Source organism: Pelodiscus sinensis, chromosome 6, assembly GCF_052426305.1.
Source record: "Pelodiscus sinensis isolate ZL-2025 chromosome 6, ASM5242630v1, whole genome shotgun sequence".
In the NCBI taxonomy this organism is placed as follows: Eukaryota; Metazoa; Chordata; order Testudines; family Trionychidae; genus Pelodiscus; species Pelodiscus sinensis.
The window spans coordinates 117930111-117946265 of NC_143057.1; the positions used below are offsets into that span (position 1 = coordinate 117930111).

General features: G+C 46.3%; 1 protein-coding gene across 2 annotated transcripts in view; it reads left to right on the forward strand.

Moving 5' to 3' along the window:
• ZBTB7C (zinc finger and BTB domain containing 7C) overlaps positions 1-16155 on the forward strand; it is a 317379-nt gene that overhangs the window by 125906 nt on the left and 175318 nt on the right. The window lies entirely within an intron of this gene.

The following is a 16155-nucleotide window of genomic DNA, read 5'->3' on the forward strand; positions in this document are numbered from 1 at the left end:
TCACCTCCTTCCACTTACCCCTCCCTAGCCCCCCTTCCTGATGTACAAAATAAAGGACAATTGTGTTCAAAAATAGAATCTCTCTTTATTGAACAAAACTGGGGGAGACTGGGAAAAGGAGGAGGGAGAGGGGAAGAGAGAGGCTGGGAGAGGGGAGGGCAACTACAATGATGAGGGGTTTGGAACAGGTCCCATATGAAGAGAGGCTAAAGAGACTGGGACTTTTCAGCTTAGAAAAGAGGAGACGGAGAGGGAGTATGATAGAGGTCTATAAAAGCATGAGTGAGGTGGAGAGGGTGCATACAGAAAAGTTCTTCATTAGTTCCCATAATAGAAGGACTAGAGGACACCAAAGGATAGGAATGGGTAGCAGGCTTCAAACTAATAACAGAAAGTTGTTCTTCACAAAGTAAATAGTCAACCTGTGGAACTCCTTGCTGCAGGAGGCTGTGAAGGCTAGAACTAGAACAGAGTTTAAAGGGAAGTGAGATCAAGTCATGGAGGTTGGGTCCATGGAGTGGTATTAGCCAGGGGGTAGGAATGGTGTCCCTGCCCGAAGTTTGTGGAAGGCTGGAGAGGGATGGCACGAGAAAAATGGCTTGGTCACTGTCTTCGGTCTATCCCCTCCAGAGTTTCTAGGGTTGGCTGCTGTCGGCAGACAGGCTACTGGGCTAGATGGACCTTTGGTCTGACCCAGTATGGTCATTGTAAGGTCAGGGCTCAGGGTCGGGGGTCTCAGTGGACCCCCTTGATTTTCATGCAAACCTGCTCCTGGGTGGCCAGGCTGGCAGCTCTCCTGCCCTAGACGGCCACTTTCCTGTGCCTAGTGCGGCGGTCGTGGACGAGGTCCACGATGTCTGCACTGGACCAGGCGGGTGCCCGCCTCTTGCGGTCCAGGGCAAGCTTCTGGGAGCCGCCAGCCTGGTCCCAGGAAGAGGGGGAGGGCTGGGGGGCATCGGATGGCTGGCTCGAGCCGTGCCAGGTGCAGGGTCTGCTGGCTGGGTGCTGGCAGGCTTGCACCTGGCACGGGCATCATAGCCAGCCCGTGCCCCTTTAAGGGGTCCGTGGCCGGGAGGGGGGCAATACAGTTTCCCTGGTGTTGGCTACACACCCCTTAATTTGAACTAGTAAGGTCGAACTAGGCTTAATCCTCGTGGAATGAGGTTTACCTAGTTCGAACTAAGCGCTCCGCTAGTTCGAATTAAGTTCGAACTAGCGGAGCGCTAGTGTAGCGCCTATCAAAGTTAATTCGAACTAACGTCCGTTAGTTCGAATTAACTTTGTAGTGTAGACATATCCTAACTTTAAAACAGCGAGTAGTCCTGTGGCACCTGAGGGTATGTCTACACTACCCTCCTAGTTCGAACTAGGAGGGTAATGTATGCATACCGCACTTGCTAATGAAGCCCGGGATTTGAATTTCCCGGGCTTCATTAGCATAAGCGGGGAGCCGCCATTTTTAAATCCCCGCTGCTTCGAACCCCGTGTAGCGCGGCTACACGGGGCTCGAACTAGGTAGTTCGGACTAGGGTGCCTATTCCGAACTACCGGTACTCCTCGTTTCACGAGGAGTAACGGTAGTTCGGAATAGGACCCTAGTCCGAACTACCTAGTTCGAGCCCCGTGTAGCCGCGCTACACGGGGTTCGAAGCAGCGGGGATTTAAAAATGGCGGCTCCCCGCTTATGCTAATGAAGCCCGGGAAATTCAAATCCCGGGCTTCATTAGCAAGTGCGGTATGCATACATTACCCCGCTAGTTCGAACTAGCGGGGTAGTGTAGACATACCCTCTGAGACTAACAAAAATATGTACAATCACAAGCTTTCAAGGGCAAACCCCACTTCTTCAGATGAGCTGGAGTGGAAAAATGGGAAACCCTGAATTCATAACAGAAAAAGAAAGGAGAGAGAAAAATACCTGTCGATTGTATTACCTATGCTAACGAGGCTAATTGAGTGGGCTGGAAGCGTCCCATACTTAGCTTTTGATGTAAATGAGGTGTTAAATGTATGGAAATCTGGCTTTATAATGGCACATAAAGTTAATGTCTTTGTTCAAGACCAAGGAAACAGTGTCACATTTGCATAGGAAGGTCAATTCTGCACTCTCTGTAATTGGCTTGTGAAATTCCTTTGTAAAAGAATGGCTACTTTTAGATCCATGATTGAGTGCCCTTATGCCTGGGTGAGATAGATTGATGTTTGCCCTGCATATGGAGGTGAACATTTCTGTAACAGGGTCCAGGTATGCAAACCCATGTCACATTGATCGCTGCCAGTTTAGCTAACCTGCCTTTTCACTGCTCTGAAGCAGAGGGATTAGCCCACCGCAAAGGTTCAGAGGACCAGCCTTTGTGCACTCATCATCGGTGTAGGACGTTAATGCCCATGTATTGTACTGTTCTGTGTGGCAAAGAGACATGGAGACAATCCAAACCTGTGTTGCTCGAGCAGGAAGTGGAATAGAGGAAAACAGGATGTGGCAATCTGGTGAGCTCAGTGTTCCTCTGAATGCTGCGACTGCGCAGATATAAGGACAGTGCCAGGTTACACATCCTAGGTTAAAAAAGCATTGTGTCTGATCACCACCACCCTTCTGTGGAAATACCTGGGGCAGGAAGCCTGTGGAGAGGGAGGGAATCACCAGCGTATTCTTCTTGCAGCGCTTCTTTCAAGTCCTTCCAGGGGTGGAAGTGGGGGGAAGAGCAGACTGTTTGCTTCTCAAATCCCTTCCCCTTGGAAAATAAGAAGGGGGACTGGCTACTCAGAATGCTGGGGATCTCCATCCATGCAGAAGCACCAGCGCAATACTCCCCTTTCTGTCAAGTGTACTGGGCTTCCCTAAGCATGATGCTTCCCTTCAGTGATGCTTCACTAACTAAGTCTCCTATCTGGGTAAGATAGGAAGGGCACCACCCCTCATCCAAGACAGGCCCTGACCCCACAGCCTCCCCACTGGCCACAGTTCTCCATCACTGATCAATGGGAGCTGCAGGAGCAGGGTCTGCAGGCAAGGAGACAGCACATGGAGACCCCCTGTGCTGACCCTCCCAGGAGCCGCAGGGACATGCCAGCCACCTCCAAGACCACAACCACCATCAGGACAATTACTCCGGACGTATGACCCCATCACCACAGGATCTGAGGGCTTGACAACCTTCACCGGATTTCTCCGCATCACACCCCAGGCAAGGCTGTTATTGCCGGAGGACAGCTGGGGAGCTCAAGGCACAGCGAGATGGAGTGACTTCCACTAAGTCACACAAGCAGTATGACGGAGCAGAGAACTGAATCCAGGTTCTATGCCCTAGCCACTTCCTCTCATGGCCTCTCTGAAGGGGAGACAAAGGAAGGTTCCTGAGCTTCTTTTATAGAAACTCAGGCACAGTCTGTACTGAGTAATTTTCTTTCATATTCTTTGTGGAACAGCCACAGACCTTTGACTCTGTTAGTTCCTGTGCAAATAAAACATCCCTGGATTAGTGTTATTTATATAGTATGAATTCAGCATTCACAAAAGGTGCCTGCTTAGCAGCTCTGAAGACAGACAATAGCATCTGTACAGTCTCGGTAGTTGCATGGAAGTTTTCCTTATGTTGTCTCTCTCCGCTATTTCTCGAATGCCAGAATGGGTCTCAACCCTGAGCCAGAGAGACCACCTTACGACTAAGAAACGTCTTTAATCTCTTTGGCCTATTTGATTGTAGGCCTCTCTTCTCAAGTGGCCAGTGAAGGAGCCAACTGATGTAGCTGTTAATGTGTGTTTTATCATCACTTCTCTGTTAGTAGGGCAAATTCATGGCTTATTTTGGTCAATTTCACAGTCATAGGATTTTAGGAGCCATACATATTCATGATTTCAGCTATTTAAATCTGAAATGTCAGTGTTGTAATTGTAGGGGTCCTGACCAAAAAAGGAGTGGGGGAAAGGAGATCTCAAGGTTACTGTAGGTGAAATTGCAGTATTGCTACCCTTACTTCTGCAAAGCTGGCTGGGAGCCCAACTCTGAAGGCAGAGCCACCAGCAGCAGCAGCACAGAACTAAGGGTGGCATGGTATAGTACTGCCACCCTTCTGTACTGCTGCTGGCAACTGGGTGCCTGGCCAACAGCTGTGCTCCTTGACTGCCTAGCTCTGAAGGCCAGCAGCACAGAAGTAAGGGTGGCAATACTATGACCCGCCCCCCCCTTAAAATAATCCTGGGACCTCCCTGCAATTCCTGTTTTGATCAGGGCCCCCAATTTGAGAAATGTTGATCTCTGAGCAATCTGTATACTGTAGTCTCAAATCACACAAAAGCACCAGATTTTATGGGGCGGGGGGGAGACCAGATGTCATGGTCCACGCTGTATTTTTCATGGCCATGAATTTGGTAGGGCCCTATCTATTAGGGACTGAACTAAGACCACCAGTTTGCTTTGCCTGAAAGCTAATTCTGCAAATTGTTGAGTCTTTCCAGAGATACTAATATCAGTGGAAACTGAGAGCTCTGAACCCCATGTAGGAGGCACTTAGCATGTCTCAGGATCAGATCCTCAGTAGGATTCTATTCTATTCTATTCTATTCTATTCTATTCTATTTATTAATTATTGGGTGGAATCCTATGCTGTGTTATGCAAGAAATCAGATTAGATGATCATGGTAGTCCATTCTAACTTTAAAACCTGTGAATCTATTCTATTTAGGTTCAAATCGTCCAACCAGCACTAAGTAAATTAGTGCCTCAGTTACTACTGACTTCAGCTGTTTCACACCTATTGACCCATACGTGAAAAGCTCCAGAATTCATCCTACCAGGACTCTGAAACAGCTGCTTCATGGCATAAGAAATTTTGCACTAGTGGTTGGCTCAAAGGGCTGGATCCTGATTCTGAGTTCACTCACTGTGTTATTCCGTATAACAAATCTTCTGCCCACTAATTCACCTGGAAATTGGTTAAGCTTAGGTTGACTCTAAAAATCAGATGCAGTCCATGAATGGAACTTTCCCAGCTAACTGCATTCCATTTCTCAATGCTGTCACACTGTAGATCAGTGATTTGATGTTTAATGTTCCCAGTTACAACCTCAACACCATCCAAAAGAATAAAATTAATCCTTTAGGGTATGTCTACACTACCACCCTAGTTCGAAGTAGGGTGGTTAATGTAGTCATACGGAGTTGCAAATGAAGCCGGGGATTTGAATTTCCCGGGCTTCATTTGCATAAAGCCGGACGCCGCCATTTTTAAATGTCCGCTAGTGCAGACTCCTCCGTGAAACGAGGAGTAATGGTAGTTCAGACTAGGAAGCCTAGTCCGAACTACCTAGTCCGTGCTGCGTGTAGCCGCGCGGCACGGAGTCCGCACTAGCGGACATTTAAAAATGGCGGCGCCCGGCTTTATGCAAATGAAGCCCGGGAAATTCAAATCCCCAGCTTCATTTGCAACTCCGTATGACTACATTAACCACCTTAGTTCGAACTAGGGCGGTAGTGTAGACATACCCTTACTTCCAGAGTGGGAATTTCTTGATCACCATTCTGGCAGTGTTCCCATGCATCCTGTTTAGCAAAGAGCACTTAACTTTGAGAAAGCTGTAAAAACATGTTTTTAAAAATTATTTTACGCCATCAAAAACCATCCAAGGCTCAGTGTGTTAGCTGTCTCTGCAGAGGAACCCTGTGAGATTCTGCATATTCAGAAGAGTGCGGGACCCACAATTAGAGGCCAGATTTTCAGAATATGATTGGAAGAGGAGACTAAAGGGGTTCTATGATAGAGATTTATAAAATCATGACTGATGTGGAAAAAGTGAATAAAGAAAAGTTAGTTATTTATTCCCGCAATATAAGAACTAGGGGTCACCAAATGAAATTAATAGGCAGCAGGTTTAAAAGAAACAAAAGGAAGTTTTTCTTCACTCAGGCTATATCTACACTGTGGGTTTTTTGTGGAAGAGGACATGCAAATAGCAAGCTCATTTGCATATCTTTTACCAATTCTTTTTGAGGAAGAAGTTTTGCTGCTAAAAAGCCCCCTGTAGACGGGGCCATTTGTCAGTAAAAAACCCTTTTTTGCACGATCCTGTATACCTCGTTTTTTGATAGTAAGGGATCTTGTGGAAAAAGGCTTTTTTCCCGACAAATGGTCGTCTACACGGGGCTTTTTAGCAGCAAAACCTCTTCCACAAAAAAGAATCGGAAGAAGATATGCAAATGAGCACACCATGCAAACCCGCAATGTAGACACAGCCTCAGTGGACAGTCAACCTGTGGAACTCCTTGCCAGAGGATGTTGTGAAGACTATAACTTTAACAGGGTTCAAACAATAGCTAAATAGATTCATGGAGGTTAGGTCCATCAATGGCTATTAGCCAGGAGAGGTAGGAATGGTATCCCTAGCCTCTGTTTGTCTAGAAATGGATAACAGGAGAGGGATCATATGAGGATTACCTGTTGTGTTCCCTCTCTCCAGGGCATCTGGTATTGGCCACTCTCGGCAGACAAGATACCGAGCTAGATGGACTGTTGGTCTGACCCAGTGTGGCCGTTCTTATATTCTTATGGTAGAGGCAGTCTTCTTGGCAAAAGGCACTGTGATGACATCACCAGTTGTATGGATTCCTCCCAGTATCAGAAACAGGAAATGATCTCATTTAGGCACCACAACGTGGCTAGATCCTTAAAAGGGGTCTGTAGGCTGGTCATGTGGTAAGCAAAGACAAAGTTTTGCCAGTAAGGGAGAGGGAGAGTCATGTGACCTCTTTATGTGATGTTCCCTCCTCCCCCCACATGACTCTACTTCGTCCCCAACCCAGGACCCGCATGCTCTTCCCTTCCCCATCCCATCCCACCCCACGTTACCTGGAGGAGGAGGTGCTCAGGGCAGTATGGTAGATGGAAAGGAGACAGTGGAGAAAGGATCAGAACCTCCCAACTCTGCACAGAGATGCTGCACCTGTGTACGGGGCAGGGAAAAGACAGAGCAAAACTCCCAGCGGCCACTGCTGCCCTTCTGCAGAGCTGCCGTGTCTAAGGGCTGGGGGAGGGGAAGCTGGTGGTTCTTCTCCCTTCCCTGTTGGGAGGGGCAGCCCCTTCAGGTGGGGAAAGGAGCAGATCCCCCCGCCCCCCTGCCCATAGACACAGCAGATCCATAGAAGGGTAGAGGACCGACAGCCATGCCTGAAAGGAGATGCGGGGGAGAGGGACAGCTGGCTCCTCCTCCTGTTTTATTCTGGTACTCATCATACCAGCTAAAATAGCTTGGTGGTATGGCATACCAGAGTGTAGCATCTTACTTGCAATACGGGGGGTGAGCCTATGTTTGGGTGCCTAAATGGGAGCTGAGTTATCTAGCCCGGACTCTCACTCACCCTGATTTTTTCTTAAAAATCTCTTAGGTGCACAGATGGACATGAGAATATAGAGGGGCCAGTTCCACCTTGCTTTGCACCCTGTACATCTCCACTAATACCAGATTACTCCAGCGGGAATTCTGCATCAAAAAATTACTAAATTTGCAAGCTTATATTTTAAAATTCTGCAAAATTCTGCATATTTCATTTGTCAGAATAACACAATGTAATCGTTCCAGCTTCAATTATTTTGGCAATTTATTTCAAAGTAGCTGTCAGCAAATAAATCTGTAGCAATACAGACAACAAAAAAGATCCAGGAAATGTTTTTTGACAGATTCCTTACTAGGCATATTATTACAAAACTCGGTATAATGATTCATTTAAACAACAGTACAAAACTGTAGTTCCCACACCCCTCAGAGGCAATGCAGACGCTTGGGGGAAGTCAAGGGTAAGGGAGGAGCTGAGGGAGAGGGAAGTAATTACTGGGAACAAGTGAGCATGTGGACTTGGAGAGTTGTTTGGCATAGGTGGGAGAAGTATGGAATAGGTATTTTGTGGGTGAGGAGGGATTGTTATGCAACCTCCCCCATACAGACCCTGGCTGACCCCTAGCCTATCTCATTGTCAGGCACATCTGTCTCTGCCCCCATGTGTCCCTGCATCCTGTCTCCCCATTTCCATGTGCCCCTGCATGCACACTTTCATTCACCCCTACTCCAGTCTGTCCCCCCACTAGCCCTTCTGAACCCCAGTCTGTGATCCCCAGCAGCCTCATGTACCCCATGCTGTTGGTCCCCCCCCCCTCCATGTACCTCATGCCTCCTATCCTAGCCTCACTATGAGAAGGCAGCCCCTTTTCTTCATCTGAAGTTGGGGCTACTCCTTCTAGGGAATGGCTGTTTTGGTGCCACAATGGCCCCTGGTGGGTGAAAGGAGTAACCACAGCATCTTGTCAGCAGAATGTATTATCTGCTGGGAAAAAAAATTCTGCATGGCATGTGAATTCTGCACATGCATAGTGGCACAAAATTCCCCCAAAAGGATTATCATTTGGGCTGCCTGGGTTATGTGCATAGACAGAATTTGGTCCAGAGTTCTTTCCCCTTGGTGGTCTAGATTCTGCCTTACACCTCAGTGACCCCAAAGTAAAAAAGTCCACTGTAAACTGAAGCTAACTCTAAGGGCCTGATTCTGAAAAGTGCTGACCCTTTATGCAAAAATCCAATTGAATTTAATAGGATTGGTACTAACAGGGTGCTACAGAAATTGCTCTGAAACCCAACTGAATTTAAGAGAGAATGAAGTTCTTTCTGTAGGGTATTTAGGTTTCAAACATCCAATAGAATTGTATAGCAGGTGAATCTGCCTCTATTAAATTCCATATGATGGTTAACTTTAAAAGTCTGTAGAAGGCTATCATATCTATTATATTCTGGGGTGGGGAGAGGTTTCCATAAGAGGAAGATTAATTAAAGCAACTTCCCATTACCTTCGGTGGAAATTGTAGGTGTTCAGCATGTATCAGGATGAGCCCTTATTTTAGGAGACAAGAAGAAATACTGTCACAACTGGATGAAATGGGTAATGTATAACCTTGGTACTGGCTTCACAATCCTAGACTGGCATCCATCAGTACCACAAGACTGGTCCTATTCCAGCACAACAATGTACAGGCAGTCCCCGGGTTACGTACAAGATAGGGATTGTAGGTTTGTTCTTAAGTTGAATTTGTATGTAAGTCGGAACTGGTACATATTGTAGGGGAAACTCTAGCCAAACATTTCTCCAGAGCTCAGTTTTATTCTCCCACACCTTACTTCCCTCAGTCCTTTATTCTCAAGCTGAGGTGTCTGCTGAGAAAAGCCGCTCCGCGTCTCCCTGGTCTGCTGGGGGGGGGGGGGGGGGCGCTAGCTTCGCGTCTCCCTGGTCTGCTGGGGGGAAGCAGCTAGTGCGGGGTTGCCTCACCCCATTTGTAAGTAGGGATCCGATGTAAGGATGTAGGGATCCAGGGACTGCCTGTATAGTGACATTTCCAGGATCAGGGGTTGAGGGTTTTGACTGGGCTGTGTCCTGTTTTGGCAGTCCTTTTGCTACAGATGCTACGCACTATGCTGTTTATAAAAAAAGAAACGACAGCTCACTCCCTTGGTAAATCATAGTGGGGACCGGGGTGTGAGGACGTAGCTTCCTTCATAGGAGCCTTGCTACAGTTTCCCGTGTGAAGAGAAGAGATTAATTTACATTGAAAAGGACCAAGCAGGGAAAGAGGAGGGGTCGAGAAGGAAGAAAGGGCGTGAGTCTTTATTAAGCAGCAGCATTGCAATTAGCTATTCCTTTACATCCCCTTTTGGTCTTGGGATTTTTCTTGAATTAAACAAGCAACTAAATTCATTCTCTCTGTGTTTTTAATGCAGCTCTCAAAGCTTTGAACATAATTGACACAAAGATGTCGGAGGTCAGATGGTGGTTTTCCAGTTGCCTGCTTTATTAGGATGTTGCAACACAAGTCTCCTAGAAGAGAGAATAAACCTCTGAACATCTCCTCCCCCTGTGCATGCACAGACTGTTGATCTGCATTCGGTTAGGGAAAGCCCCTGCAAGGAGTAGTTTATGCACCATTTGAACATCGAATTAAGCTCTAGGGCACTCTTAATTCAAAATGAGTGGCCACATGAAAGGTTTGCACCAATATAACTAAATCGGTTTCTCATCCAGTTTTGTTCAAAAGGTGCAACTTTGTAGCCCTCAGTGAGATCAGAACTAGGCCCCATATATACAGGATGAAGGGTTAAGAAAATCAGTTTGATATTGAGATAGCATGTGCGCATCTCCAATTCTTATCTCATTTACATGGTCAGAAATCTGGAGTATATACACCCCTATAAAAGTGATCAGAATTGGCTCCTTTTACTGGAAATGGGTTCTTATGACTCACTGTTCCTTAGTTATAAGCCTCAGCTGGAATACACCGGCCACAGCTCCATGGACAAGGTTAGGAGCTGGCCCTGTGTTTCCAGCACTGCTGAAACAAGCAGAAATGATGCCAATTCAATGAGAACTCATTTGGGCCTCAGCTCTGCACTGTGGGGTAGGTGTGGAGGTGCACAACTCCTGTGGGAACGCTAGGAGGCACAATATCTCCAGGAGATTTTGGCTGGGTAATACCTGCTGCTTACTGCTACACTCCTTAGGTTGGTACAGTGTGCATTCCTCCTCACAGTTGGCCATGGTCCCTCCCTTTTCAGTGCTAGCCTGGGTTAATACCAGAGTGAGGGTTTAATTGAAGGAAACACCCGAGAAGAGAGTGGAAAGAGAGAGAATCAACTTGTACCTTCTCCTGCACTGGCAAAAGACTAGACCACACCCTTCTCCTCATTTATTTATGAAAGCAAAAGTGACTACATGTTGCACAGTGTTAGCAGAGTGAGGGGCTAGCCTCACATTGATTCATGTACCTTCAGGGCTTTTAATGAGCTGTGCGACGTGACAAGACATTCAAAATTCTCCTGCTGAGTGGAAACCGAATAGAGGGCATTAGTCAACCTTTTCCTACCCTCACACATGGAGCAAGCATTCTGAGAGATCCACAGTAACTGGACCTCCAACTCTGCGTCTCAGAATCCTTCATGAATTGTCTTTGAGATTTCAACACAGCTGATTATTCCTCAATTTGTTATAACCTGAAAATAAAGACAGATAAAGGCAAAATGTTCTGGGAAGAATGCCAAGCCAAAGGCATTAAATTATTAAGTGATCTGTATCTGGATAATAGATTTACGCCCCTTAACTACTTTTAGGGGAAAATATATAATGTTTTCAAGACCAGTTTGGGAATTTCTTTAAAAACAGAGCCATCCCTTCCTTTTTATTTTATTGCTATAATAATAATAAAAAAACTTAATGAAACCATATAGGAGAATATAGTCTGTAGATTTCTATATAGGAATTGGAAATTAACAATGTGAAATGATCAACATATTTTTTAAAGGCACTTTACAAGTCACTGTATATTGGAAAAGGTACAACTATCCATCAAAGCAAGGCTAGGGATAAAATAATTAGAAATCACACAACCATAACAAGGGAAGATTAGTGCTAAAATTAGAAGCCGTAAAGTTGGTTTTGGATTATATTGGAATCTGAGCAGAGAGTTTAATTATATGGCATTATTTAAGAGAAGGCAGAGCATGAGGTATGAATTGTCCAGTTTTTGGTTGTGTTAGGATAAAAGTGCTATTGACTCTTTTGTTTGAGATGATCTGAGGCAATACTGTTTGAAATCCTGTATTGCAATCTAAGGGCTTGTCTTCACTTACCAGGAGATTGACGCAGTGCAGATTGATCTCTCCATGTTTGATTTAGCGGGTCTAGAAAAGACCCGCTAAATCAGTTGTCACCAACCAGTAGATTGGGATTTATGGTGATCCTGACTGGTTTGGCCAGGAAGCTATCAAGCGCTGGCACTTCAGTTGCCTCTCAACCCACTGTCATGCTGCTTCTGCCCTCTGCCTTGGAGCTGCAAACTTGGGAGCCTCCTGCTTGCTGTGCAGGGTGTGGGAGGTAGGGGGGGGGGCGGGGGTTTGGGCTGATGTTAAGGTGTGCCTCCTCTCCCCACTTCTCAATGCAAATCTCTGACACACTCACATACTGTCTCTGTCATTCTCACAAACACACACTGTCCTTCACTCCTCTTTCCTGACCCAACACATGTTACTTCTTTTACTCTTTTACTGCTTGCAAAGTGGGTTGGTTTTGGTTTTTCACTGGTCTGTGCATTTCATCATTTTCATTTCTCCCTTTTCTTAAATTTAATTCTTTGAGTAGCGAGTTCTAAAATGCCTACCTGAAGTAATTATCCCTGTGGCAATTGCTGCTCCTGGAAGTGGCTGGCATGTCCCTGCAGCCCCCGAGAAAGGCAGAGTGGGGGTCTCCACATGCTCTCCTTGCCTGCAGACACCGCTCCTGCAGCTCCCATTGTTCAATAATGGGGAACTATGGCCAGTAGAAGATGTGGGCTCCATGCCTGTAGGTGAGGGGCAGCACATGGCGCCATGGAGCCACTGCTGTACATGCCAGCTGCTCTCAGGAGTGGTGCAAGGCCAGGGCAGGAGTAAGCCTGCCTTAACCCCACTGCTTCACCACCCGGAAACTCTCTCAGGCTATGTCTAAACTACTCTTCCAAAAGAGGAATGTAAATGAGCCTGATCGAAAATGTAAATGAAGCGCGTGAGAGCACTTTTTCGAAAAAGAAACCGCAGTCTTTTTCGAAAGAACCCATACACCTCATTTTTTCAAGAGTATGTGTTCTTGACTCCAATGTATGTTGTGTTGACTCCAGCTATGCTATTTTTGTAACTGGAGTTACATATCTGAGGTCAACTTTCTCCCCTAGGCCGTGTCCAGACTCAGGGGTTTTTTCGGGAAAAGTAGCCTTTTCCTGAAAAAACTTCCCCTGCGTCCAGACTCAAGCCGCGTTCTTTCGAAATTATTTCGAAAGAACGCAGCTTTTCTTTCGATGGCGGTAAACCTCATTTCACGAGGAAGAACGCCTTCTTTCGAAAGTTCCTCTTTCGAAAGAAGGCGTTCTTCAATGTAAAGAGGCCGTCTTCGAAAGAGAGCATCCAGACTCGCTGGGTGCTCTCTTTCGAAAAAGCGGATTTCTCTTTCGAAAGATCCGCCTGCAGTCTAGACGCGATCTTTCGAAAGAGGCTCTTTCGAAAGATGCTTTCGAAAGAGCCTCTTTCGAAAGAAGCCTGCAGTCTAGACATAGCCCTAGTATAGACCTGACCTCATAGTTTTCCAACATTTGGGTTTGAAGGGAGGTAGAATGGTCTTTCTTGGCCTCAGGAGGGCTAGGGTCAATGTGTGGCTCTGCCATAAATTTCCTGTGTAACCTTGGGCAAGTCACTTACTCGCTTTGTGCTAACGTTTCCTCTCTGTGAAGGGTGATGATGGTAATACACTCTCTCTCCCACCTATTGTGTACCTTTGAGCAGGAACTGCCTCTTATGTTTGAACAGTGTTTAACACAGCTATGTCCCGGAAGCCAGTTGTGGTTTCTGGATGCTAATGTAAATGCTGCTACTAGTAATGAGGCAACTTCCACTTACGTTGGTTTTATACTCATGACGTAAGTGAAGCTATATCTGATTTACATGAGTGCCAGTGGGTTTAGGAGGAGGCCTATTGACTGGTCTCATTGGGTGTGTCTAGACTACATGCCTCCTTCGACGGAGGCATGTAGATTAGCCAGATCGGAAGAGGGAAATGAAGCCGCGATTAAAATAATCGCGGCTTCATTTAAATTTAAATGGCTGCCCCGATCTGCCGATCAGCTGTTTGTCGGCAGATCGGGGCAGTCTGGACGCGACGCGCCGACAAAGAAGCCTTTCTTCATCGGCACAGGTAAACCTGGTTTCACGAGGCTTACCTGTGCCAATGAAGAAAGGCTTCTTTGTCGGCGCGTCGCGTCCAGACTGCCCCGATCTGCCGACAAACAGCTGATCGGCAGATCGGGGCAGCCATTTAAATTTAAATGAAGCCGCGATTATTTTAATCGCGGCTTCATTTCCCTCTTCCGATCTGGCTAATCTACATGCCTCCGTCGAAGGAGGCATGTAGTCTAGACACACCCATAGAGAGCTCTACAGAATGTTTCCTGTTTCAGAGAGTTTCCTGCTTCTCCCAGCTGAATCCTGTAGGAGGAGTGTGATGTAGTGTCAGTACGTTGCTGGGCGCTATGCTTGGGCTGTGGATGACCCCTAGTGGCCTCTGTAAGCATGGCCCAGCAGGGGGCACCTTGAGGTGACAGTGACAGAACTGGTCCAACTGGTAAAGGGAAGGGACGGAACAAAGGAAGTGAGTGTTGGGGGAAGGGCCAGTGCTGGGCTGGAACCATGCAGGAGACAGACTAAGGAGGGGGCTGGGAGTCTAGGGGCACAGGCACCCCATCTCAAGGGGTCTGAGGCATCCTGGCCCTGACTCCTGTAGCCACACCACGTCTATGCTGGGCTGTATCCTGGAGATGCAATAAACCCTCTCTATTCTACTGGCTGGTGGAGTCTGTTCTTGCTGCTATGGGGCTGTAGGATCGGAGGAACCCCGACTTGCCGTCACAAGGAACCTTTATTTTTTGAGTAATACAAAACATTTCATAGACTGTAGATGAAGCCAGAAGGAAATATAGTGATCATCCTCAAAACACCGGGCATGGAACTTCCCCCAAAACAATTCCTCAGGCAGATCTTTTAGAATAAAAAACTCCACGGTTGATTTTAAAGGTGCCAGTGAGAGCAAATGCACTATGCCTCTGGGTAAGTTATTCCAATGGTTAATGACTCTCATCCTCAAAAATGTATAGCCTGCTTCCAGTCTGACTTTGCCTAGCTTTGGCTGGGAAATTAGGTATACATTTTAACAGGAGGATAGGCACCCTGCTCTGGGATTTGTATTTCAATGTGTCTTTGCTATTTAAGATCATGTCAGGTAAAGATCACAGAATTCAAAGTAGCTATAAGGTGAAAAGTCCCTCTTCATTGCTTCCGGTGTAATTTCTTTTAATCTTTATACCCTTGTACCTCTCCTTGTTTATACACTGGGCAGTGGCACTAATTTTCTAGCACTGGGAGGGGAAGATAGATTGGGAGGGGTGCAAGGAAGTAAGGAAAAGCTGCCAACTGGCATGATGCAGAAGCTAAAATCATAGCCTCCCAGTTCCAAAGTTAAATAAAAATCAGCAAAGAAATGCATGAAATTTGAATCTCCAGCAACTGTTACTCATGGCTTGTTTTTCAGAGTGCCGAGTCTCTCTCTCTCTCACACACACACACACACGCATGCACGCACGCACGCACGTGCTTGCTTTGCATGCGCAGTTATTGCAACTGCCTGTGCGGTCTAGGCATTTGAACATACAACTGAGGATGGTGGACCCATCTAGGAATGTCAGTGGCTGCTTTGCAATCCTAGTCCTCATTCATAAGCATATAAATTTGAAGTAGGTGAATACTCCCACTAATTTCAGAATTCACCAAAACCGCTAAGTAGATTTATTATTCATTGGCTTCAATGGGATGGCTCACTTGCCGTATCTTCATGCTTTGCTAGGTCAGATCCTTATGCTCTAAAAGGTGGACACATAGGCTGTGTCTAGACTACACCTGTCTGTCAACAAAGAGATGTAGATTAGGCACGTCAAAATTGCTAATGAAGCAGGGATTTAAATATCCCGCACTTCATTAGCATAAACATGGCCGTTGCTATTTTTTCAAAACGGAGCTTTTTCGAAAAAAAACCCGGCAGTCTAGATGCGGATCTGTTGAAAATAAACCCTTTTTCGACAGATCCTATATTCTTCAAAAAATGAGGTGTACAGGATCTGTTGAAAAAGGGTTTATTTATTTCTAGCCATAGCGGACAGGGTACAATTGGGAAAACTGGAGATGGGGAAGAATTAATAGAATAGTTTTGAGGTGAGAGAATTTTTTTTTAAATAAAAGTGAGCATCTAACACTACTCTGAGCTAGTGTAACTCAGGGGAGTAGAATCAGATTACTCCTGATTTACACCAGCACAGGTGAGAGGAGAACTGCCCCAATAATCTGACTTCTTAGGGGCCCTGTGGAAATTGTGAGTGCACAGCTGGCTTGCCCAAGATCTGAGTCAGAGCACAAGGCACACTATTACCGAGCACCAACAGCATGCTTGGCACTGAGCAAATAGACAGGGGGAGCGAGAGCCATTCCGTCAGGCTTTCAGAGCCTGACCACACAGTTCAGGCCCAGGACCTGTGTAAAGCATTGTATAATGGAGT